This window comes from Canis lupus, chromosome 32, assembly GCF_011100685.1.
Source record: "Canis lupus familiaris isolate Mischka breed German Shepherd chromosome 32, alternate assembly UU_Cfam_GSD_1.0, whole genome shotgun sequence".
Classification (NCBI taxonomy): Eukaryota; Metazoa; Chordata; class Mammalia; order Carnivora; family Canidae; genus Canis; species Canis lupus.
In genome coordinates this window covers 29,835,006-29,862,652 of record NC_049253.1, presented here as the reverse complement: position 1 = coordinate 29,862,652, position 27,647 = coordinate 29,835,006, and the positions used below count along the sequence as shown (strand labels likewise).

The window sequence follows — 27,647 nt, the reverse complement described above, 5'->3', positions numbered from 1 at the left end:
GCTAGTATCTATACTTAAAGGTATGAGTGTCAGACAGTGTTTCAAATGTAATGTATTGCAGTTTTCTAAGTATTGTGTGAAAATCTACCAAAGCTAAAATAGATCCTTATAGCTGTACTTCATGAAAGCTAGAATAGGTGTTTTGTTCAAACAAAAAACAAAACAAAACCCTGATAATTAAAGTATATAAATATAGGGACACCTGGGTGGCTCAGCGGTTGAAAGTCTGCCTTTGGCTCAGGGCCTGATCCTGGATTCCCCGGGATCGAGTCCCATATCGGGTTCCTTGCATGGAACCTGCTTCTCCTCCCTCTGCCTATGTCTCTGCTCTTATTCTGTGTTTCTCATGAATAAATAAAATCTTAAAAAAAAAAAGTATATAAATATAATAGAAACTTTAATTCAGGAATGATCAATTATCAAGTCTGATAGATATAACTGTATTGCCGATATTTATCATTCAGCTCAGTTCAATCAGAACTTTGAAATTCTGACACTGCTTTGAGATGTATACAAATTACTAGCAAAAAGGAAATGTGCTATTACACAGTAGCAGGAATAGTATTACTTCAGTTATAATTCAAGTCAACATACCCTCCACAACTCATATGATACAATTCTTAGAATGAAAAATCTAGACTGTATTCTCCATTATTAAAATTTAATAGGAATTTCCTTTAATCCTTAAATAAAAGGAAGCATCTTAGTGTGGCCACATAATATATCATTCTCATGGTGTAACTGATGAACACCATACTGAGTTATGTTTTTAAGTAAGATTACAACTGACTCTTTCTCAGTGTTTATGTTAATACATCAAGACTTCTAACTTCAAAGGAATTTTAAGATTGTATTGAGATACCACGGTTTAAATGAAAAATGAGTAATACTGTTCTTCCAACTAAATGGATAAAAAAAAAAACCACTGTTGGTGTCCCAAATTTGTCCAAGTTTCTTAACCTCATTGTACTTTAATTTCCTCATCTGCAAAATGAGGATAATAATCAGGACTCTTTTTTTTTTTTTTTTTTTTTTATGATAGTCCCAGAGAGAGAGAGAGGCAGAGACACAGGCAGAGGGAGAAGCAGGCTCCATGCACTGGGAGCCCGACGTGGGATTCGATCCCGGGTCTCCAGAATCGCGCCCTGGGCCAAAGACAGGCGCTAAACCGCTGCGCCACCCAGGGATCCCTAATCAGGACTCTTTTATGGGATTATTTTAAGGACAAAATGAGTTAATACATGTAAACAGAGCAGTACCTAATGCAAAGTATGTATTTTATAAATATTAGCTGTTATTATTTTTGGTATACTGTGGTTTTTAACAGATTGGTTTTTTTTAACACTGGGTAAAAGTAATATGTGAACTTAAATGTGCTTTTTTGTCTGAGCTTGTAGCACTACTTTTTTCCTTGAGTTACATATTTCTTTCACTCATTACTTGCGCTTCTTGGTGTAGGTGATGTGTGCCTGATTTTTGGCCACTTTGTGGAACTTATAAAAATAAATGTCATTCTCTTCAAACTACCCATTTTTAGAACATCTCCTGTTTTGGAGTTAACGTAGCATGCTTTTTTGAATCTCCATTTTAGTGGCACACCTCTTTGAGAATAGATTTGATTCCTTTAAATAATAGATTTATTCTTGTTTTAGAAAGGGGAATGTTTAAGGAATATAATTTGAATTAAAATGAAAAGTGCTTATAAAGTAAAAGAAGTGATTTTTAAAATATGGCTCTAAATGTAATTAGAAAAGAGAGTCCTGGAAATGTTTCTGATATTATATTTGAGGACAAGGGTATGTATTTTTCTAAAGTATCTATTTTGAAGATAATCCTCTTAGATATATAAATTCTAGTACATTAAAAAATAAATTCTAGTATATTTAAATGTACATGTTCACAGTCTCACACAGTTATTAGCTAATACTGTAAATTTTTTAGAAATTGTTGCTGTGCTCCTGAGAGTGTTGTAGGGCATAGACTAAAATCGCTTAGAATGTATTTATGGGCATACTTCCCAACTAATACTATGAACACTTTTAGAACCTTTAATATGCTAGTATGCCTTATTAATCTCCCTTATTAATTAACTAAATTTCATTTATTTGTCAGCAAGTACAGATGTCTTGGCATCTCTCATAATAGGAGTGCTGATTTGAAGGACACCTGGGTGGCTCAGTGGTTGAGTGTCTGACTTCGGCTCAGGTCATGATCCCGGGATCCAGGGATTGAGTCCCGCATCAGGCTCCCTGTGGGGAGCCTGCTTCTCCCTCTGCCTATGTCTCTGCCCCTCTCTCTGTGTCTCTCATGAATAAATAAATAAAATCTTTGAAGAAAAAAAAAAAGGAGCGCTGATATGGGAAATGCTGCCTGAGATATTCTTTGTGTTTGCTCTATCCAAGACCACTGCAATGAATTATTTGTTCTGCTTTTTACAATTAGAAATTGCATTGGATTGCTAGTACAAGAGACCTAAATACTGTGTACAAGGTACAGTGGCCTAAAGAAGATAGGGATTTATTTTTCTCTGACATAATATTCCAGAGCAAGTATGGGAGTTTCAGGACATGGCAGTGAACTCAGATATCTTTTTTTCTTCTCCACATCCTAGTGCATGGCCTTCATCCTCAAGATGGTCTGTGGTCACAAAATGACTACCAGCATTCTATTCAAAATGTATTGTCTTTCCAGGCAGGCAGAATATGGAAGAAATGGGGAAAATGGCAAAAAAAGGTGTGCCTTTCAGATAAGTCAGATACTTTCAAAAAGTTTTTTTTGAAAGTCCTACCTAGTGACTTCTATTTATACTGGCCACCCCTACTTGCAAGGGAAGCAGGGAGTTCTAGTCTTTTGCTGGATAACTTGGCTATCCCAAAACTAATTAAGTAGAATAAATATTGAGGATTCAATTATTGTTGCCAGAGTTCTTAACAGCTGATCTCCATTTGTTTCCAGTTTAGTGGAATTTCGTTGTAGTATGCAAAGATAAATTATAGATCATATGCTAGGTTTTTTGGGGGATGGGAGGGAGCTTGGTTTTATTGACTTGCCAATTGATATTTAACCATAAATAATGTTAATGAAAGTGTCTTGACCTGGAAGATATTTAAGAAACGGGATTTATTCTCTGTGCAGGCTGGATCATGGCCATTAAAATTATTTGGTACTTTTATAGTTTGTATTGTTTGATACTTAATTTCTTGTAATAATATGTCTTCACACAATTTTTTTAAAAATTAGTATTTGACTTATTGACATTTTAAATTGAGTTATGGTTGACCTTTAGCAAAACAGAGTTAATGTATTCATTTTTTATAAGTTTTTAGCTTTTGTGGAAACTATAGGTTGTGTTATGATTTATTCACATTCAGACATACATTAGGAAGCAGTGTAGTAGAAAGAACACAGTTTAAATCTAGGTAATCTTTGATTTGCATTTAGCTCTTAGTAATTAGAGGCATTTGGGATAAGACATTTTTTTTTTAAGATTTATTTATTTATTCATGAGAGATTTATTTATTTATTTATTCATGAGAGATGCAGGCTGAGAGAGAGGCAGAGACATAGGCAGAGGGAGAAGCAGGCTCCTCACAGGAAGCCGGATGTGGGACTCCATCCCAGATCCCAGGATCACAACCTGAGCTGAAGGCAGGCACCCAACCACTGAGCCACCCAGGTGTCCCTGGGATAAGAAATTTAATCTTGGGGAAAAAAAATAAATTTAATCTTGGGTCTGATCTGTAAAATGGATATAGTAATACCTACCTCATAAGGTTTTGTGAATTTTATTCCTGAGTTATTACACGTACAAAATGATTGTGTCCAGTGAATCAGCTTACAAGAATTCTTTACCTTTTCACTTCCCGCTTCAGCTGTATATGTATTGGGGAAATACCAGCCAGAAATATGACTAATAATCATGAGACAAAAGTATGAGACAAAGCATTTATCATCTAAATTTTAGCCTCTCTAGTATATATTGTCTTGATTAGGTTATTGACTATGCCTTGGTTATCAGATTGTTTTTTTTTTAATGTAAGATGTTTTTATTTTATTATTTATTATTAAATTTATGATATTTATTATATTACTTATTGTTGTTTTTTTCTTAAAGATTTATTTATTTATTTTAGAGAGAGAGAAAGGGTGAGGGAGATAGAATCTCAAGCAGATTCCATGCTAAGTGAGGAGCCTGTTGCAGAGCTTGATCTCACAACCCAACATGACCTGAGCCAAAACCAAGGGTTGGGTGCCTGATTGCCCCACCCAGGTGCCTCTATGTAAGATCTTTATAGACATAGTAGCTACATATAGGTGGTGTTAAGGCTAAATTGATTGACATTTTAAAGGAAATAAAGTGAGCAAACCTGCCATATCCCTTTGAATATGTGGAAAATATGGAAATTGGTAGAAAAAAATACCTACAGGATTGAGTATAGTTAAAATAACCACAATTAAAAATGTTTTATAAGTAATATAAATTTATTTTGTTTTGAATGTCTTGGTTTTTGTCTAAATAAGTAAATTTACCCAGCTACCCAGGGGCACTGGGTAGCTCAGTCAGTTGAATGCCTTTGGCTCAGGTATAATCCCCGACCCACATAGGGCTTCTGCTCAGCCGAAGTCTGCTTCTCCTTCTGCTCTTCCCCTGCTGCTTGTGCTCTCTCTTTTTCTCTCTTGCTCATTCCCTCTCTCAAGTAAATAAATAAAATCTTACAAAAAAAAAAAAAAGTTATACAGCTGTAAAGTATTTGACTATTCTGTGTTCAGAATTTTTTTCTGTATTTTGAGAAATATTGAAAAATAAAAGGAAAATAGTTCCTATCAAAAACCTTAAAATAGGGGATCCCTGGGTGGCTCAGCGGTTTAGCTCCTGCCTTCAGCCCAGGGTGTAGTCCTGGAGACCCGGGATCGAGTCCCACATCGGGCTCCCTGCATGGAGCCTGCTTTTCCCTCTGCCTGTGTCTCTGCCTCTCTCTCTCTCTCTCTCTGTGTGTTTCTCATGAATAAATAAAATCTTAAAAAAAAAAAAAACTTAAAATCTAGGCTTAAAATGCAGACAGAAAACCCTTAAATATATTAGAAAACAGTGAATAAGTACAAGAAAACTGTTAAGGAAGAAAGTGTGGCTTGATTCTATCAGAATTCATATAGGGGCTAGAGCCTGACACTATTTTGAAGATCTTCTTAGATGTCTGGGACTGAGCATGGTGTTATCAACAGAATAAAAGATTTGAGTGAGTAGATTCAGAAGAGGAGGTTTTTTAAGAAGCACTGAAGATGGCCTGTGAAAGTGAGGGAAGTATTGGGACAGGGAAGGAAGTATCTAAAGAGTAAAAGAGCTGGGGAAGTGCAATGCTAAAGAAGTGCATTTAGGAAGGTCTGTCAGGGAATATACGACCTTTTGGTGCCAAGGTGCCAGATGCCACAGGGAGCCAAAGAAAGATGACTGAAGAAAAGTAGAAGAAAAAGAATGGTATGATCAATAGAATGTTATTACCTTCAAAAGCAGCACTTTACTGATAAGGAGGGGAATAGGAAGGAAATTGAAATGGAGGATAGCATTTGGTGGCAAAACAGGTGATATTTGGATGATCTAGAAGATTTCATAGGTCAGAAAAAAAATATTTTTAAGACATGATGGTAAAATGACAGATTCTAAAGGAAGTGATACCAGAAAAAGTGAAACAGTAATTTCCTTTTGTGAGGCTCTGGATGGGAAGGAATGAGCCCTAGGTAGAATTGTTAGCATTAGTCACAGGAGAGCAACTTTTCTGTAAGGTTGAAGGCAAAGCTATGAAGACAGATGTAGGCCTGTTGATGCATAGACACGAAAATAAGGTGGTGTAGGAGAATTCACACTTAATGCTATTATCTTAAGAAAGTGCTGTCAGAAGGGGCAAGATTACCTGCTTTTAAGTATGATTTTTGGGTAGTGGTGAAGAATATGAAGTTTGAGGAGAGAGGCAAAGTTCAGATAGAAATCATCATTGCTGGGAAAGTAATGGGATATTGATAAAATATTTATAGGCCAGGGCACCTGGGTGTTTCAGTGGTTGAACGTCTGCCTTCAGCTCAGGGCATGATCCTGGGGTCCTGGGATTGAATCCAGCATCAGGCTCCCCACAGGGAGCCTGCTTTTCCCCCTGCCTGTGTCTCTGCCTCTCTCTCTATGTCTCTCATGGATAAATAAATAAAATCTTTTTAAAAAAAGGATTTAGGGATCCCTGGGTGGCGCAGCGGTTTGGTGCCTGCCTTTGGCCCAGGGCGCGATCCTGGAGACCCGGGATCGAATCCCACATCAGGCTCCCAGTGCATGGAGCCTGCTTCTCCCTCTGCCTATGTCTCTGCCTCTCTCTCTCTCTCTCTCTCTCTCTCTGACTATCATAAATAAATAAAAAATTAAAAAAAAAAGGATTTATAGGCCCTGTCTTTTTAAAGTTGAATAATTTGAACAGTGATTGCCTAAATCCACATTGACAGAAAATGGAAAGTAAGTATAAGGATTATTGCATGGTCAAATAGAATATGAAGCCTAGAATAATGAGGAAACTTCACTGAAGCTAGGAGGAGGATTGTGTCAAATGGGAAGTAATTTTTCTTATTTCTTACTGAGCTAAGTCAACTATGGATGGAAATATATTTATCATTTGTTGCTATCTACCACTTTAACAAGACAAGCTGACAAAAGATCTTGACTTTAAAGTATGTTTGATGTTCAATTGAAAATGCTTTGTAGTTTAGTTAGTGCTTGGTTCATTTAATCTGGTATTGGGAATTATATTTATAACATTTTTTTTTTAAGATTTTATTTATTTATTCATGAGAGACACAGGCAGAGGGAGAAGCTGGTTCCATGCAGGGAACCCGACCTGGGACTCGATACCAGGTCTCTAGGATCACGCCCCGGGCCAAAGGCGCTAAACCGCTGAGCCACCTGGGCTGCCTGGGAATTATGTTTAAAATTAGCTATCTAAACTATAAATTCAGAAAAAGTGTTTAAAATAAAAGTCTCATGCACCTGAGTAGCTCAGTTGTTTAAGCGCCTGCCTTTGGCTCAGGTCATGATCCTGGGGTCCTGGGACTGAGTCCCGCATTGGGTTCCCTGCTTGGTGAGAAAGTCTTTTTCTCCCTCTACCCCTTCCCCTTGCCTCGTGTTCTCTTTCTCTCTCTCAAATAAATAAATAAAATCTTAAAAAAATAAATAAAAATAAATAAGATCTCATCCTGTTTAGTGTTCTGCTATAGTAGTTGGGTTATTTGCCACTAGTGTGACTTTCCTGTCTTTTTTTTTTTTTTTTTTTTTTTAAGATTTTATTTATTTATTCATGAGAGAGAGAGAGAGAGGCAGAGGGAGAAGCAGGCTCCATGCAGGGAATCTGATGTGGGACTCGATCCTGTGACTCCAGGATCACATCCTGGGCTGAAGGCAGGCGCTAAACTGCTGAGCCACTTAGGGATCCCCTCCTGTCAGCTTTTATACTTAATTATTATGATTATAGTTATCAGTAGGATTCAAAACTTAAAATTAATTGGGAATGTTGTCTGCAAATTGCCTTTGCCACAAAAGATTTTTTAATCCTCTTCTTAGAAGTTAGCATTATACTTGGCAGATAGCAACTCCTAAAACGTTTTGAAATAAACCCTTCTTTCCATTTTTAATTCAGATAAATGTTTTATCTACTATATCAAATGTGATATAGAAGTATAATTTAAAAATATATTTTGTATTTTACCAACTCAGGACTGGCTTCATTCTTTAATTTCTGAAAAACATAATACTAAATCTCTTGGCTATTTACAAATAGTTGGTGGATTGCCTAAAGTCACTTAGTTGATTGTTAAGTAATAACAAAAGTCAATGTAGGCCTGTAAAAATAGTATCTTATCTGGCTAAGTGGCCTAACGGATTGTCATTATCTTGACTAATAAAGTGTGCATAGTGGTGGCTGGTGCACTTTCCTTTTCTACTGCTTTTTTATATTACCAAATAGCTATAAGGGAAACAAAAACCTAGGAAAATTAATGTCACTCTAGCTTATAAATTACTCCCACTTCACTTAGCATCCTTTAAGTATATTTGACCTTTCATCATGTGAAAAAGAATTTATTGTGTCTGAAGAAAAAGTTTTTAAAAAAAATATTTATTTATTTGAGAGCGAGAGAGAGAGCATGAGTGGAAGGAGAGGGAGAAGCAGACTCTCCACTGAGCAGGGAGCCTGATGCGGTGCTGGACGCCAGGACCCTGAGATCACGACCTGAGCAGATGCTTAACTGATTGAATCACCTAGGCACCTTAAAAGGAGAAATATTTTAATGGTATGTTGTATAAACAGTGAAATTCATTTCTTATGATTCCATTAAAACTATTATTTAACCTTTAAAAATTATTTAAATCCTCTTTTACTATCGTAATGAGGGACTTTACAAAAATTTTCATATCTCTATATTTTGACAATTAGCTTTTTAGACTGAACAGTATTTTAAAACTTAACTGCATAATATAGCAATTTGTAAATATGCATCTGTGCCATCATAATCTGTAGATTAAGCCAATAATTTACACACAGATCATATATATATATGATGTCTTTGAAACCACCAAAACATAGAAAACTGGAAACACTTAAATGACATAATGCTGTTTGTGTATTTACTACATGCTAGGCATAACTATCTTAAGAATCAGATGCATAGAATATTATTTATTTTTATAACAATCCTGTGAGATGGATGCTATTATTCTTATGTTATAGATGAGAAAATTAAGGCTTAGAGAGACTTAATGAGTTGTCCTAGGTCACACTGCTAGCTAGCTGGTAGTGGAACGGGGATTTTGAATCTGTTTGGCTCGAATTAATGATCTTACCTAGCTTCTCATGTGAGTCGTATCTTTTAAAATGAACAATATCAAGGAAGGGCAAGAAATTACCTCAGTTTGCATTGAAAATGTGTAGGAGAACTCCATTGTCTATTTTGGAATTTAAATTTATGAAATTGTTCATGAGCTTTTTAACAGTCATTCCTGGAATGGTAGTGTATTTTCCTTTCAGCTTTCTTTCCCTGGGGTCTCCTTCTAACCTGTGGTCTTCGTAGCAATCAAGTTCCTATAAACTGTTGAGTAAAGTAAAAATAATGAAGTGTCTTTTTGGGGCACCTGAGTGGCTCAGGTCAGAATCTCAGGGTCTTGGGATGAAGCCCCGCATCCGGCTCCCTGCTAGTTGGGAAGCTTCTCCCTCTGCCTCTCCTCCTGCTGTTCTCTCTCTGTCAAATAAAAAAATAAAATCTTAAAAAAAATAAAGTGTCCTTTTGAAAATCTTTTTTTTTTTTTTTTTTTTAAGATTTTATTTATTTATTCATGAGGGACACAGAGAGAGACACAGACACAGGCAGAGGGAGAAGCAGGCTCCATGCAGGGAGCTTGACGTGGGACTTGATCCTGGGTCTCCCGGATCACACCCTGGGCCAAAGGTGGCACTAATTTGCTGAGCCACTTGGGCTGCCCCTTGAAAATCTTTTAAAAATGTTTAAATGCTCATCACAGCATTTTTGTTATAGTATAAAATTGGAAACAACGTAAGTAGCTTACAGAGGAGGAATGAATTATTCTGAATTCTTACAATGGAATTTTGTGATCATCAAAAATTCAGTTAAAAAAGAGGTTGTTTATAACATGGAAATATGTTGGGATGCCAGGATAGCTCAGTGGTTGAGCGTCTGCCTTCAGCTCAGGGCATGATCCCAGGTCCAAGGATCAAATCACACATTGGGCTCCCTGTGAGGAGCCGGTTTCTCCCTCTGCCTATTTCTCTCCCTCTCTCTCTGTGTCTCTCATGAATAAATAAATAAAATCTTTAAAAAACAGTCAAACAAACAAAGGTCATGGAAATATGTTAAATAGAAAAAAGATAAAACATAGTAAAGCATGATTAAAACCATAGTTTTTATTTTGCTTTATTTTTATGAAAACTTTCATTTTTTTCTTACATAATTTAGAGAATGTGCATTGCTCATTAAATGAAAATAGAGAAGCTAGTCTTATGTATTTAAAATTAGTAGAAATTGTTTTTAAATGTATTTAACATTATCTTTAATTATAGTCTGATTAACATAAATCTTTAATTATAGTCTGATTTAAAATAAAACACCTTTTTTGAGATATAATTTTATTTAATTTCATATATGTTTTAAAGTATTTAAATTCCAGTTGGTTAATATATAGTGTTATATTAGTTTCAGGTGTACAATATGAGTCAACACAGACAATACCGAGTGCTCATCACAAGTGCACTCCTTAATCCCAGTCACCCATTCAGCCCATCCCCCATCCCCTTCCACTCTGGTAACCATGAGTTTGTTCTCTATAATTAAGAGTCTGGTTCTTGGTTTGCCTCTCTCTTTTTCTCCCCCTCCGAAGACTCGTCTTTGTTGTTGTTATTGTTGTTACTCAAATTCCACACAAGAGTAAAATCATATGGTTTTTGTCTTTCTCCGACTCACTCATTTAGCATTATACTCTAGCTCCATCCATGTTGCAAATGACAAGATTTCATTTTTTTTATGGCTTATATTCCAGTGTGTGTCTGTGTGTGTGTATTTGTGTGTTTATCTGTTCATCAGTCGATGGACACTTGGGCTGTTTCCATAATTAGGCTGTTATAGATAATGCTGCTATAAACATCAGAGTACATGTATCCTTTTGAATTAGTAGTTTTGTATTCTTTGGGTAAATACAAAAAGAATACAAATATGAAAGCTTTAATTTTAGAAAAGACCAGAAAGAACCAAAAATATCTAAATGGTGATATGTAAGGGAAAACCAACCTGTTTTAAGAGTTGAAAGGTCAGATTTTGAAGTGCTATGACATAAAGAATTGTTTTGTTGAGAAACAGATTATATTTTACGTGAAATTTTTTTTAATATTGAAAAGGCTTACTTATTATAATGCATCATATTCTTTTAGCCAATGCTTTAGACAATTAGAAGATGTACTTGAGGGTTAGGTTATTGATTTACAAGGATGTTTAGATAATAATAATAACATACACACTTATAAAGTATACTGTTTCATGTAGTAAAAGTTTAATTCCTCAAAGCAGCCTTAAGGTAGATACTACTATTATCTTCATTTTTACGAGTAAGGAAACTGAGATAGAGATTTGCCCAAAGTAATATAGACAGTTAAATGGGAGAGGCAGCATTATGACTCTTGTCAGTCTGGTCCCTTAAGCCTGTTTACATTTTAATAGTGAGAATTATTTATAACCTTTAGTTCAGGGTTAGAAGTAATGATCTTATTAAGGTATGGTGATTAAGAATCTTTGACCAACTCTCTATTCCATTCTTAGTGCATTTAAAAATTGTCTTTTGGTTTAGTTGACAGCTGTTATTTACAGAGCCCCAAACTGTTGGTGACTGCTAACAAAGTTTCTTTTCTTCTCCTCTGAATCAGCTCTTTCAGTAGGCCTACATGCTTTCTTTGTGGTGGTGTAAAAAGTATCTGATAGGAGAGCTCCAAAAGTTTCTAAACTTTAGTTTATCATGTGGTTTTAAATCATTCACAATATAATTGGCTGACACATTCTTTTTTAGAGAAGTGGAGTTTGTATCCAGAAGTCTTTTGAGACAAAGTTAAAATCACTTATTAACCATTTCCCATAACTTCTTTCACATATATATTTTTCTTTTTACTATTTTTTTTTGCACTTAAAAGTTGTATACTGTTCTCATGCAAATAATTTCAGTGATCATGTAGTTCTTTTGTTAAGTAAAGTTTTGTTGCCCTGTGAAGGAAATGAGTTGTACAGACTTGAATTTCATTATAGCAGGTAAAGATTGCTTTTAAAACATACATATTGTCATCTTTCTATTCCTATCTCCAGGTCCCTTCCCTGTCCCTTCATTTTCAGTAATGCCTCCAAAGCCAGGAGGAAACATTAATGAATGATGTGCCAAACTGATATTTTAGTTTTTCTTAATGTGAAACATGTACCATTTTAATATGCTAAAAATCTATTTGATTTTGAAAAGAATTTTTACAAATAAAGTTTTCCTTTTTTATATAATAGTATGCTCCATTTTTCTGCTTTTCTTTTTTTTCATCAACCATTTCTCATACTTTTGACCTGTTAATCCTCATTTTTTATTAGTAGTTAAAAATTTGTTATAGTAAAGCAAACTTGAATGTCTTATCACTAGTAATGTTGTTTTGTTTAAGTTGGAAATTTTCTTTTAACTGAGGTTGATAAATATTGGGTACAGCTGAAGGATCATTCTACAGTTGGAAGTGGAAGTTAGACCCCTATTTCAGTTCTCTTAAAAAGTGCTGAGGTACAAGGAAACCCCAATATATAGACATTTTTGGAGTATAGAAATTTGAGGTATAGCACTTTTTTAAAAACATGCTTGTTTATCTAGTTTTCTTGGTGGAGGCATGAATACTGAAGACTAAATACAGAGTTGCTTTTATTGTGTACCTAAAGTTCACATTTTTTTCCTGCTTAAGTAGAGTGTATTGGGAGGAAATTGTACCAGAGCATAATTTTTCAGTAACATTGTTTTAGCTCTTTTTAATTTATTTCCTTTTATGTGTACCTTTTGAAACATAGGCTAAAGGTAGGGTGGATTGTGGTTTCCAAATGTGAGCTATGTCTGAATTTGTTAAAATGAATTTGTTGAAAATATGAATTAATGAATTTGTTAAAAATATGAATTTGTTAAAAATAAACTTTTTGGGAAACCTCCTAGACCCCCAGGAACCTACGGTTTAAAAGTGTGCCCCAGGTGCAGCTTTCCTACAATTGGTAGAAAATAATACTCAAAAAAAAAAGAAAATAAGTACTCTTTTCAATGTATCTTTCTGGGAGTCCTATCTCCCTTTCAAAAAAAAAAAATAGTAATGCTTTTATATGTTTGTTTTCTAAGTTAAAAAAAGTGGGTTAATTTTGGACATTATTATACATACCTCCAATTAGATGACCTAAATACCTAAAAAGGCAAGAAAGTCCAGGGGTGGTTTAGGGAGAGGGGAAAGCAGTGGTGATGGAAACTGACACTGTAGTGAACTAAAGGGCTCAGAATCTAGCTAAAGGAGACATCTGCTACCCATCTTGAGTGCTACCACATCTTTTTCCCCAAGATTTTTATATGAAATGTTTCTGATTCATGAATCTTCCAATTTATAATTATTGGCCACCAAATAACACAAAATAACACTTTTGTAGAATATGTGTAGCCATTACTCCATCGGTGGTATACAACATGCCTGCAGGCCAAATAAAGCCCATAGGCCACAGGTGTAAATTCCCTGTAGGAATTAGCTTAACTACCTTACACTTGCATGAACTTGCCGTATTTGGTTTTGACATTTATTAAGGGATAATCATAATGCTTCCAACTATCTGCTTTGATTAATATTTTATCTTGGCATATTAGGTAAACATTGGATTTTTGTGTAGGAAGAAAGAAAAGAAAAGAAAAAGACTATTTTCTAAAATAAATAGAAGACAAAGTCTGATGTGCAAACATATTAGAGATTTTTGGTTTCTGTGATTTTTCTTAGAAAAGTTTTATTTTCAATCCCTTCTCAAGGTCTGCAATTCTTCCTTTTTCCTGCCTCCACTTTGAGTATCTCCCTGCTCCTCCCATGAATGTTCTTTTCATTTGCAAACATTATAAAAGAAGAAAAATCCTTCTTACAGAAACTCTGTAGAATGAAAATCACTTTGTAACTTACTTAGCTGCACAAACTTCTAGACATTCTTCCCCATACCATTAAAATTCCTTAGCCTTAGTACTATTTCTTTGAAATGTGCTTTTAAACAGAAGAATGACTGCCTTTAAGGCAGTTAGTGAAAAGACCCACACAGAAACAATCTAAAGAGTCAGCCTCATAACCATGTAAGATTTGACCCCAATCCATCAGGGATGATTGAACTGAGATGCCATTTACAATGGTTCAGTACAGAGAAATAAACATAATAAGCTAGTGAAACTTAGACTTCTAGCCAAGAAAGAATAACAGGGATGGATGAGGCTTACCCTCTTGCTGACGACAAAAAAAAAGATGCACAAAATTTGTGAAACAATTTTTAAGACGTTGGGCATCAAATAGTGATATTCCTGAAAGATGGAAACAAGGTGAGCCTTATTATTGCTCAGCTTACTATCTTGAGAGAGTTTCTGGGCTGTGGTACAAGATATGGGAAGCCAGTAGAGAATGGTAACCTCCTTGGATTCAGGAGTTGTTGCTGAAAAGACTAGGAAAACTGAGCAGCTAGAATTAACAGAGCAAGGGAGGGGGAAGAGCAGCACAGAGAGAGAACCCCAAAGACCAACAGAGGGTCTCCTTCAAGTATTCAGCTGGGTACCTAAAAGGAAAGGTATGTGAGGAAACTTCCTGCATGGAGAAGAACTACACAAAATAATTAGAGGAAAGAGTACTTGTGTATTCCAGTAGGGTCAGGAATATTCCCTGTTCCCACAAAGTAGACTGGAAAACCTCAAGATTCATGGGGTACTAGGCGGAGTGCACAAAATAATCATGTTCCAGTAGTGAGGAATAATTAGACCTAGACTGAGTGTTACTATGGACCAGCCTAACAAATCTTAAAAGCTATACCCAAAAGGATCAAATTTCTAAGTTTTCAAGTAATTTAACTTCATTCCTGAGCAAACTCATGAATATTTATAAACATATTCAGCATCCAATGAAGAATTTCCAGGCATGCAAAGAAGCAGGAAAATAAGACCCATAAGGAGAAGATAAATCATTTAAACTGACTCTAAACTGATACAGAAGTTAGAATCAGCAGATAAGTGCATTAAAATAGTTTTTTTTAGTAATAGTTCCATATGTACAAAAGTTTAGTAGGAACACGATGAACTTCTAAAGATGAAGACTATAATGTCTGAGATGAAAAATATAGAGGGGATGGGATTAATGGCAGATTGAGCTTGGTAAAAGGAAATATTAGTGAACTTGAAGACACACCAGTATAAATGATTCAAAATGAAACACATAAAGAAAAGAATTTTAAAATGAACAGAACATCTATGATTTGGGATAACTTCAGGTGACCCACTATACATGAAATTTTGATCCCTAAAAGAGAAGAGAAAGAAGACCTGATGAAAAAAAAATCTAATTAATAATGGCTGAAACTTTTCCAGATTTTATGAAAGCTGTAAACAGATTCAGAATCTCAACGAACACCAGCATGAAAATTTTCCAAGGCACATCATATTCAAATTGTTCAAAATCTGTGGTAAGGAGAAAATCTTAAAGTTAGCCAAAGAAAAAATAAGGATGAGAGTATATTTCTTGTCAGAAATAATGCAAGCAAGAATACAGTACATCAGCATCTTTACGGAAACTGTCAACCTGGATCTCTGCCCAATGAAAATCTTTCAAAAATGAGGTGAAATAAAGACTTTTTCAGAGATGTAATAGCTGAAAGAATTCATCACTCACAGATCTGCTTTATAAGAAATGAAGTCCTTTAGACAAATGAGAAGTGATACCAAATGGATCTACACAGTCAACTGAAGAACACTGGAAGTGCAAACTACATTCATGATATATACCCTATTTTTCTTATTTAAGTGTCTTCATTATTTTTTTTTTTAAGATTTTATTTATTCATGAGAGATACAGAGAGAAAGAGATGCAGAGACACAGGCAGAGGGAGAAGCAGGCTCCACGTAGGGAGCCCGATGTGGGACTCAATCCTGGGTCTCCAGGATCACATCCTGGGCCGCAGGCGGTGCTAAACCGCTGCACCACCGGGGCTGCCCTATTTAAGTGTCTTTAAAAGGTAATTGATGAAAGGCTGACACAAGTAGATTAATAAGCCCACTTAAAAAAAATCCCAAAATGCAATGATGAAATAATGGATGACATTTTGACCACTTACCAAGGAGTTTTACCTATTACATTTGATTTTATCTATCTAGCAACCCTATAATTAAATACCATTATTGTTTTTCTTTTATAAATGAAGAAAGTAAGTTCTAGGAAGGTGAAATAACTTTTTAAGATTACATAACTGTAAATGGAGGAGCTGAGACTTAAATTCATTCTGCCAGACTCTTAACTAAAGCTTAGGTACTTTGTGATTTTTCTGCAGTGCCTTTCCAAGGAAGGAGGAAATATATTATATATTTATAATATATTATAATATATAATTATAATTATCAAGGAGGAACTATTACAGAACAGGTGAATATAGTGCAAAGAGATCAAGAGTTGAGGTAGGAATAAAGGGGAGTTAGCAGACAGCTTGGCAGATGTCATTAATTCCTGACACGTATCAGATTATTTCCAGTTGAATGGTCAAGGCCATCCAAGTTGGCACTTTTAACACTAATAGTTTTTAGATAAAAAATTTATGCAGATGTGAGAGCCAAGAAATCTAAGTCTCTATTTCTAACTTTACATAGTTCAGAATATGCTTTCTGGAGTTATGGAAGGGGGAAAAACATATTTTTCTATCCCAGGGAAGTGATGAGCCTCTATCATCAGGGAACCAACCCTTGAATTGCTTCAACCAGTTCTCACTAAATATTTGGACTACAAACCTAAATAATTTAACAATTTTTCTCTTTCATTTTTAAAAAGCAGTTATAATATTTATCACTTTACTTACAAGATCAGCTAAATGGTAGAAAAAGTTTAAATTTGGGTACCCTGGCTTGTGCTAATAACAACAATATTGAAATCACATGGGAATGGTTTTAAAAAATACCTATAGGTAAAGATTGTTATTTTTGGTACTCATATTTTCTTATGTGCAATAAACTTTAAAAAAAATAATTGACTTTAAACAAAAATAACAATGTAGTATGGGCTTATAATATGTAAAAATGAAATGCATGGCAATATCACAAATTGGGAGGAGAGTAATGGAAATATACAAATGTAGATTCTTATATTTTTGATATATTACTTGACGTAGACTATGGATAAGTTAAAGATGTGCGATACAAATCCTTTATCAATGATAAAATAACAACAAAGAATTACAGCTAAAAGCCAACAAAAGATTTAAAATGGTATCATAAAAATATTAATAATCCAAACAGAAAAAAAGGGGTAGATAGGCAAAAAAACCCCAATAAAATCCAATTATATCAATAATGACATTTAATGTAAATTATTTAAAACCTCCAATTAAATAGCAGAACTTGTCAGATTGGATTAAAAAATTAAGGCCTAACTATATGCAGGAAAAGATGTAGCATGTTCACTAAACTAATTGAAAGAAAACTGGCTATATTAATAACGGACAAAGTTGATCTGAGGACAAAGAATTTTACCAGGTTGAAAAAATACTGTTTTATAATGGCAGTGAGTTTAATATATCAAGAAGATGTAACAAGTCTAAACATTTATGCACCTAATAGAACTTCAGAATACACAGAAAGCAGAAAGAGAACTGTGAGAGAAATTGAGAAATCCACATAGTTGGAGATTTCAATATGTTTCTCTCAATAAATGACAGAATAAGTAGAAAGTCAATAAGGTATAATATTTTAATATCACAATCAACTAAGATGGCATTTATACAACATTTATAACATTTATACAACACTTCACACAACAACAGCAGAATACACATTCTCTTACAGTGCGTACAGTATATTCACCAAGTTCATATCCTGGACCATAAAAGAAGTTTTATCCTTTTGTTTTTGTTTTTTTAAGATTTCATTTATTTGAGAGCAGAAGGGGGGAGAGGCAGAAGGAGAGGGAGAAGCAGACTCCCTGCTGAGCAGGGGGCCCTACACAAGCTTGATCTCAGGACTCTAGGATCATGACCTAAGCTAAAGGCAGATGCTTAACCTACGGAGCCACCCAGGCACCCCCATAAAAAAAGTTTTAATGCATTTAAATGTATTCAGGTTGAAACAAAGCATCTCTGGAAAATCCTCAGTTATTTGAAAACTAAATGACACTTCTAAAGAACCCATGGCTCAAAGAGGAAATGAGAAAATATATTGTTCTGGATACAAATATCAACATACGTCAAAATGTGTGGGGTGTAAGCTCCTAAAGCAAGACTTAGAGGAAATTTTAAAGCACTAAATGCCAATGGTAGAAAAAGTCTCAAACCAGCCTTCGCCTAGAAAAAGGAACAAAGTGGTAAGTAGAAGGAAGAATAAAGATCAGAGAAGATAACAAACAGAAAACAAGAAAAAAAATAAAATGATTAATGAAACATGAAATTACTTGTTTGAGAAGAGCTATTAAATGTATAAACTTCTAGCCAGACTGTACAGGAAGAAGAAAAGACTCTAATTACCAGTGTCAAGAATGACAGAGGTGACATCATGACAACTTCTACATTTATTAAAAGAATCATAAAGGGAAATTATCAATGATTTTATACCATTAATTCAATAACTTAGATGAAATGGATAATGCTCTGAATATACTGAAATATAGTCATTCTCCAAACTTAGATATTACTATTTAAAGAGATATCATGAAATGAAAACTTTTCCAACTGTATTTCTTTTATTTTCTTACTTTTCTGGAGAAATTAATATTTAAAATATCCAAAGAGTAATGTTTTTAAATGACCCTATTTTACTTTTATATGATCACTTTTTAGAAAGCTTGGGAATTTACTTACAAAGATTATTTCCATTGCAAATGCTAAAAGGTCTTAATTTTGAAATGTTAAACATAAATGTCTACAGGTAGGAACTTCAAAGGTGTATTCAGCAACTCAGTCATTCATTTCATAAGGTTCATAGCTTGCTCCTGCTTGCTTTCCCCTCTCCCCACTTTTTTTTTCTCCCTACTCTTCTTCCGAATATTCTCTCAAATTCTTACGGCTAATCCTCTCATAGTTGCTGTAAATTTAGCTGCTACAGTTCCAGATACTGCCTTTAGACACCCCACTGGCTAGTGTTTTGGGGGTCCCCAAGACTAAGCCAAGTTCCATGATCTGCTAGGAGAACTTACAGGATTCGGCACAAAAAATTTGTCACAACAAAAGGGTACTAAACAAAATCAACGAAGGGAAAAAGGCAATGGGTGAAGGCCAGAGGAAACCAGGAATATACTTAGAAGAGTCATCTCCCAGTGGAGTTGCACAGGATGTGCTTAATTCCCTCACCATCATTAGATGGTGCTCAAATTTTTAGTGGGGGCTAGTCAGGTGGGTACTGTCTGCCTAGCATGTACAAAATTCCAGACTCCCAGAAGGAAAGCACGCATTTAGTGTAAACCACATTGTTTGCACAGACAGTTAAGACACAATGAGGCACTCTTCCAAGTTGGGGGAATGGTGGGAACCCTCTCACCATCTAAGTTCCCAGACCCCAGCCAAAGGCCAACTTCACCAGTAGGCCTGCTATGTTAACTCTTTTTCTGCATAGCTAGACAAAGAATAAAGACCATTTCTTTCATGTATCTTTTTATTAGGGATGAAAGTTTTTCCTGGTTTCCCTTTCACTAGATGGTGTTTCAGTATAGTTAGCTAGATTGGGTTGCTGCCTATATCCTTCCTAACTGCAGGAGGCTGAGAACTATCTAGTATTTCCATTCCCCGCAGTGGAAGACAGATTTTGCCAACAAGGAAGAAGAGTGGTTGGGGGAGAGTGTTAGGAAGCTGAATATTTTTTAAATTCATAGTTGTCAATTCTACTATTTTTAAGGTTAAGACACTAAGAGATTCATGGCAAGGAAAAGTTAAGTACCAAGACCATTTACTTTTAGTATGAATGATCATAGCGAATTTTCAGCTATTCAGAGTAGTTTTTGTTGTAATCTAATATATGACAGATTTGTAAACATTGTTTAAGATGAAATCTTTATTAATAAGCTGAACAGGAAAACAATTCTAGAGTACTCTCATTTATAAACAAAACAAAGTAACCACACTCTAAATTGCTCTTTAGTTTGACTCAGTAGTTTAAATGAAATTTTCTGTATTATAGTGCAGTTTTATTTTCATATGAGTTTTTGTCTACACTATTGGTGATTACTTTTCCAAAATGATGAGACACTGTTCTTCAAAAAGAACCACCTTATTTATCATAAGAATTTTCATTATTTTTCAATGAAGTCATTTTTAGTTTGACTTTTAAGTATTCCCTTTGCCTTTGCCAGAATACTTTTGTCATGGTCAATTAAATAGTCAATTCCAGTAAAAAATTAGTTCGAATTATCAGATAAATTTAATCACTTTGGGCCTTAACAATGAAAAACCCCCATCAGAATTCATTTCCTGATATGAAAATTGTTCTGTGTTGGCTATGGATTTATTTATTTATTTGTTTGTTTGTTTATTTTTTTGGCTATGGATTTAAAATAGTCTTTTTTTTTTTTTAACAAAATAGTCTTATAATAGAGAATGTACAACTTGCTTATCCAAAAACCTTGGTATTGAATGAATGGTGCCAATTATAGTATTACTGATTTTGGAAATATCTCTAACATTAGACTGCTAAGGTATAGATTTAGGTTTAAGAACATTGAAATGCCCTTCATAAAAGAGCAGGCTTAAAAACTATGCTTGGTTTTTGAATGAAGAAAAAACCTGGTAGGACTATAATTGCACTGATTGCCTAAAATGTAACTGCAAATGGAAGTGAGAGATTGTCATCCAGATTCTGATTATTCACTAATAAGTTTGAATCTGCTACTGCGCTACATGTTTAGTACTACCACATATTTTAGTACACAATTTGTTTTAGCTTTTTTTTTTTTTTAAGATCTTAAGAATTAAAAAAAAAAAAAAGATCTTAAGAATTAATTGACCTATTAGTTGTAGATTTTAAGACCAACTCTCTTATGGTCTGCTGATTGGAACTAAGGACTTCTATTTTGTTGGTCTAAGTGAAATTTTAGATGAAGACGTTACCGAATTATTTTGTTTTTCTTAACCAAATATCTTTAAATTATGGCCGACTCTAATAGCACTGATGCAGAAATAACATTGGAACTGTGGTACTCAAATCTGGCAAGTTTTTTTTTTTTTTTTAAGATTTTATTCATATATTCATGACAGACACAGAGAGAGAGAAAGAGAGAGAGAGAGAGGGGCAGAGACACAGGTAGAGGGAGAAGCAGGCTCCATGCAGGGAGCCCAACATGGGATTTAATCCTGGGTCTCCAGGATCATGCCCTGGGCGAAGGTGGTGCTAAACCGCTGAGCCACCTGGGCTGCCCAAATCTGGCAAGTTTTTAAGTTGAACCATAAAAATGGTCAACTATGATCAATTTCATATGATTCAACCTATTAGTTGGATATATTTCTAAAATACAGGTACAAGTATTCTTTATTCAACAGAATATTTGTATGTTAACTCTGACTCTCATTTCATTCCTTGCTGTCTGTGAGCTTTGGGACTTATTACTTGGAACAAACAGGAAGCAACATGTCAGTAAATGGCTGATATATTAATTGCATTCATTATAGCGTTGCACAGTCAATATAATGTTGGACTTGGAAAATATGTTAGAAGTCACTGAAGGCCACTCCACTCTCCTAATAAAGGAAAATATGTCGTCCCCTACATACGGCTATTTCCCTCTGCTTGACCATTTCAGGATACTACCTCAAGAATTTTTCAGTATTGTTAGAAAGTCTGTGTATTGAACTGAAAACTATCTAATTTTAACTCAGTCACATTTCTGCATTCTGTTAGGAATACTGCAAAAAGATTACTCCTTCCAGATGGCAAATGTTTTAATATTAGAGGATAGACATGCTCTATATTCCTATTATTATCCTCATGAGAAACAGCCCCAACTAATTCCAGTTGAAGTCATAGAATCAGCATTTTAGGATTTAAGGAACTTTAAGATTTTTCCAGTGGTAATCCAACTTACAAGGTCTGGGCTGCTGTCAATTTAAATTCCCCACATTGTCTGATGCAGTGCCTTATAAATAATGAGCACTGAACAAACATTTGTTATATAAATGTGAGACTAAGAGAGGGTAAATGAGATTTAAGTTTATTCAGTCATTCCGTAAATATTTATTGAGAATCCACTGTGTGTCAGACACTGTCATGGGCACGTGGGGATACACCAGTTAACAACAGAGACAAAATATCTGTCCTAATGAGTTTTACATTTTGCTGTGAGAGACATTCAGTAAAGATTAAATCTATAATAGATTGTTAGGTATTATAAATGTTGTATTATATAATTGGATAAAGACATGAAAGAGAGTTAGGAGGTAATGCTATTTTAGATTGGATGCTCAAGGAACACCTTTCTGTGAGGTAATTGGTCAAGGACTGAATAAAGGGAGGAGGCTCAGCCTTGTAGATAGATTAGACAGGAGTGTTATAGACAAATGCAAGGACTTGAGTCACTGTGGCTAGAATTGAGTATGTCAGGACTGAAAGTGAGAGAGTAGTTGAGGTGGAGACATAGCCTGAAGAAAAATTATGTAGGGAGCTATAAAACTAAGTAGAAGCTGAGATTTCATTCTAAGTGAGATGGGAAACCATGAAGCAGAAGAATGACATGATTAGAACTACGTTTAAAGAGGATCGCTATACCTACTGTATTGGAATAAAGTGGGTAAAGGAGGAAGCAAAGAGACCCATTATAACCATACTGTTACAGTCTTCTAGACTTCTAGTGTTCAGTGCAGGTGCCACAAGTTCTATGTGATCATTTAAATTAATTAAAATTAAGTAAATGTTTTTTTTTTTTTTAAAAGATTTAAGTTTATTCAGTGATTCCATAACTGTTTATTGAGACTGGAACTCATGATCCTGAGATCAAGACCTGAGCTGAAATCAAGATCAGATGCTTAACCAACTGAGCCACCCTAGATACCCCTAAAATATAGTAAAATTTTAAAATTCAGGGACGCCTGGGTGGGTCAATGGTTGAGCATCTGCCTTTGGCCCAGGGCGTGATCCTGGAGTCCCAGATCGAGTCCCACATCGGGCTTCCTGCATGGAGCCTGCTTCTCCCTCTGCCTATGTCTCTGCCTCTCTCTCTGTGTCTTTCATAAATAAATAAAAAAGGTTTAAAAAATTAAAAATTCAGTTCCTCTCTTGTACTAGCCAGATTTCAAGGGCTCCATAACCAAATGTGGCTACTAACTTCATCATACTAAACAGGACAAATATAGGATATATCCATCATCACAGAAAGTTTGATTGGACAGCACTGTTCTGGACAATATATAGTAGCCAAGATTGTAGGATAGGAATAGAGGTCATGAGACTTGTCAGATAGATTTAAGACATATTTTAAAATTAGAGCTATCAATAGTATTTTCTAACAGATTAGATATGGGATATGAGGGAAAGAGAAGTCATTCTAAAGATTGTGGCTCAGTTCCATTTCAAGATGAGAAACACTGGAGGAGAGGTTTAGTAGTTGAAATCAAGAATTTAGTTTTGAATGTGAGAAATGACATGTCTGTTGCAGATTGATTATAAGATGAAGATCATTAAATTTGGCAACATGGGGACATCTGGGTGGTTCAGCTGTTGAGCGTCTGCCTTTAGCTCAGGGCGTGATTCTGGGTCTGGGGATCAAGTCCTGCTTTGGGCTCCCTACAGGGAACTTGCTTCTTCCTCTGCGTATGTCTCTGCCTCTCTCTGTGTCTCTCATGAATATAAATGAAATCTTTAAAAAAAATTGGCAACATGGAGCTTCCTGATTTAAAAAAAAAATTTTCAGGGGTGCCTGGGTAGCTCAGTCGGTTAAGCAGCTGCCTTCTGCACAGGTCAGGATCCTAGGGTCCTGAGATTAAGCCCCACATGGGGCTCCCTGCTCAGCAGGGGGACCTGCTTCTCCCTCTCCTTCTGCCCCTCCCCCTGCTCATATGTACTCCCTCTCTCTATCTCAAATAAATAAAATCTTTTTTAAAAAAGTTCAAATGATCAATTTCTCTGTTTAGAAGTTACCCTACAATAATTAAGTCTATATACTATGTACTTTACCTATAAATGAGGATATGTAATTATTTAGTGTGTAAATTACATTAGAAAAGTATTTAAACTTCCAATTTAAGTGGATTGAGCACATTTATCAGCTTAATTTCCTAAGTCTTTGCTTTTTAAATGCTACAAACTCACAATAAAAAGTAAAACATCAAAAAAGACAAACAATAAGTTTTGGCTGGCAAAGATGTGTTGAAAGGGGAACCCTTGTGCACTGTTGGTGGGACTGTAAATTGGTACAGTCACTAAGGAAAACAGTGTGGAATTTCCTCCAAAAGTTAAAAGTAAAACTGTTATATTATTTAGCAATCCCACTTCTAGTTACATATCTAAAGGAAGTGAAAACATAATCTTGAGATATCTGCACTCCCATATTCATTTCAGCATTATCTATAACAGCAACACAATGAAACAATGTGTCTATCAACTGATGAATGAATAAAAAAGAATGGATAAAGAAGACATTAAGTTATATATCAATAAGCTACAGAAATTTTCATTTAATTAACAAATAAAATTGCTCAGATTGTTTCTTAAAAACAAAGTGAACCAACAGGGACCACCTGTTTGTAGAAGTTTCAGAATTTTTTTTAAAAGATTTTATTTATTTATTCATGAGAGACACAGAGAGAGGCAGAGACACAGGCAGAGGGAGAAGCAGGCACCATGCAGGGGCTCGATCCCGGGTCTCCAGGATCAGGCCCTGGGCTGAAGGCAGCGCTAAACCGCTGAGCCACCGTGCTGCCCAGTTTCAGAATTTTTAAATGATAGTAAGGAACAAAAGTACCTGAGGAATCAAAGTAAAAGAAATCAAGTGCAGAAAATATACAGAATGGGATAGAAAAGAGTGACCCATTTTGTCCCACAGAACCCTGGAGACGCCTAGGATTCAGAAACAGTAGGTCAGAAGGGGACCATAAGTGGGATGTGTCACTGGAAACAAGGATATGAATTGAAAGATTTAATATGTATCAAGGTTAGTGCTTCAGTTTTTATTTTTTAAATCCTAATGAATTATTAGTATTTGGGGGTGCCTGGGTGGCCCAGTAGGTTAGCTGTCTGACTCTTGATTTGGACTCAGGTCATAATCTCTCAGGGTGCTAAGATTGAGCCCCTCCCACATTGGGGTCCATGCTGGAGCCTGCTTAAGATTCTCTCTCTTCCTCTCCCTTTACCCCTCCCCCAGCTCATATGCTTGCTCTCTCACTATCTCAAAAAGATAAATAAAAATTGTTAGTATTTTAAGGAATATTTAACATCAATCAATGAAAGTTGAAACTATATACGGAATATAATTTTTTTGTTTATATTTTGAAAAGCATTAAAATAATTCAAGATACTCCCAAGCCTTGATCATGTACTCATTGTATGATGAATCCATATTTTTAATTATGGGGAAGAAAATCCAGATATATATCTTATGTGGCATAATTAGAAAAGAGTACAGGGAGGGAATACCCGGGTGGCTAGGTGGTTGAGCATCTGCCTTTGGCACAGGGTGTGATCCCGGGGTCCTGGGATCAAGTCCCGCGTTGGGCTTTCCGCAGGGAGCCTGCTTTTCTGAGTCTGCCTCTCTTTCTGTGTGTCTCAGGAATAAATAAATAAAATCGTAAGAAAAAAAAAATGACTACGGGGAATTAGAATACTAAATATGAAGGAAATTTTTTTCAAGTTCTTCCTCTCCCATTTCTTACCCTTTGCCTCACAGAGGGAATTAGGAAGAATTACCTTTTAGCTACACAATGGGGCAAATCAATATAATTAAATCTGCTTTACTCTGTGTGCCCCCTCACCCCCAGTTCTCTCTGTAATGTTGAAATTGGCTAGCCTGAAACTAGACTCACTTGAAAGGAGAGTGAATTATGAATTGATTTAGGGAAAAGCATTAAAAAATACTATTTCTTTTGTTAAATTGGAAAATATAAAAAATATATAAACACATCTTGTGACCTAATTGGAATGTTTTCTTTTTTTTTTTTTTACGATTTTATTTTATTTATTCATGAGAGACAGAGAGAGAGAGTCAGAGACATCGGCAGAGAGAGAAGCAGGCTCCGTGCAGGGAGCCGATGTGGGACTCGATCCCAGGTCTCCAGGGTCACACCCTGGGCTGAAGGCAGGCGCTAAACCACTGAACCACCCAGGCGTCCCTCTAATTGGAATATTAAATTTAATTGAGGTATAGTGTATGTTTCATTATATCAGCAATGTTGTCTATGTAGACATGAAATTCTGATGTACAGTCATGGGTCATGAAATTTGGAGAAAAAAGTTCTAGAATGCTTTTGGTCTATTTCCCTGGACAAATAGCCATTAAATGTTAATGAGCCCATTACTGAATCATCTTCATTTTCTCTTAAGAGTAGAATTAGCTTGTACTTCCAATCTTTATTTGTTTGATGGGAAGTATAATATACCACATACTATAATCTTTGCTACATCCTAATGTCATTTACTTAATATTTTTAAAAATATTTCATTTTCCTGCTTGAATTTGTTTAAAAAGGAAATCTTAGATCAATATTATTTTCTTACACGGAAAACCAGTAAAATGCCCCATTAGTGGAAGGTAAGTGCAAAAGTCAATACCATTTTGATATGTGAAAACATAATTATGTTATGAAATGTCAGCTATGATAGGGTGGCCTGCCTGTGCAGCAAGGTTTCAAGCTCAGGACATGTCTCTGTTTGCTAAAAGGGAGATTAGCAAGTAAAACAAGCACTAAACTGGAACTTTTTCCATGACCTAATCAGAAGTATTGAAGCATAATTAAAAACAGTAACTTGCTTATTGTGGAATTCAGTTTTCTAAAATTTAGCTACAGAAATTCTCTCATAAGTATTACTCTTAGAAAAGCCCCACCATAGGGGTGGGTGTCTGGCTGGCTCAGTCGGTTAAGCGTCTGCCTCTTGCCTCATAGTGCTTAATTAAGTTCATGATCCCAGAGTCCTGGGATTTAAAATCCTGGGATCAAGCTGCTCTGGGATTTAGCCACCCTGGGATCCAGTGGCAAGCACCCTGCTTATTAGCAGGAAGTCTGCTTGTCCCTCTGCCCATTCCCCTCCTCATGGTCTCTCTCTCTGTCTCTCATTCACTCTCTCTCTCAAATAAGTAAAATCTTAAAAAAAAAAAAAAAAAAAGCCCCACTGTAAGCCAAATGTAATAATCAAGAGATGTAGAAAAGACATTTAGAAATATGGAGATGTAATATGGTGATAGGAGTTGTATTTGGGTCTCTTCTCCACTGTCCCCTTTCCACTCCTAGGAAGAGAAGGGCCTCAAGGATACGGAAGGCTTCCGGAATTGTCTCTTCAGTATCTGTATTTTAATGGAGTTTCAGCATGTTTGCTTACTAAAACAGCCAGCAATGCCTTTTTTCTTCTTTATGTTAAGATTTACCCTTGTATTAAATATTTAAAAGATCAAAGACTGAATTTTCTTTCTTCATCTGTAGTTAAGTGTATCTCAGGCTAGTTTCCTTGTAAAACTGCAACCTAATTCCCCCTTTCTTTATCCAATTTCCAGCTGTGAGCTACCAGAAAGATTGAAAAATCCAGGAGGGTTTTTTTGTTTTTTTTTTTGTTTTTTTAATTTCTTGACTGAAGTCTCAGTAATCTAATTTTTAATAATGATAGCTAACATATATTAAGCAATTATTATGTGCCAGGCACATGTTCAAAGACTATTGCATGTACTAATTCAACAATCCCCATTATG

The 27,647-nt window shown here is 35.4% G+C and overlaps 1 protein-coding gene across 13 annotated transcripts in view; it reads left to right on the top strand.

The window, feature by feature from the left end:
- Window positions 1-27,647, top strand: part of PTPN13 (protein tyrosine phosphatase non-receptor type 13) — a 203,241-nt gene that overhangs the window by 5,670 nt on the left and 169,924 nt on the right. The gene's annotated exons all lie outside the window — the stretch shown is intronic.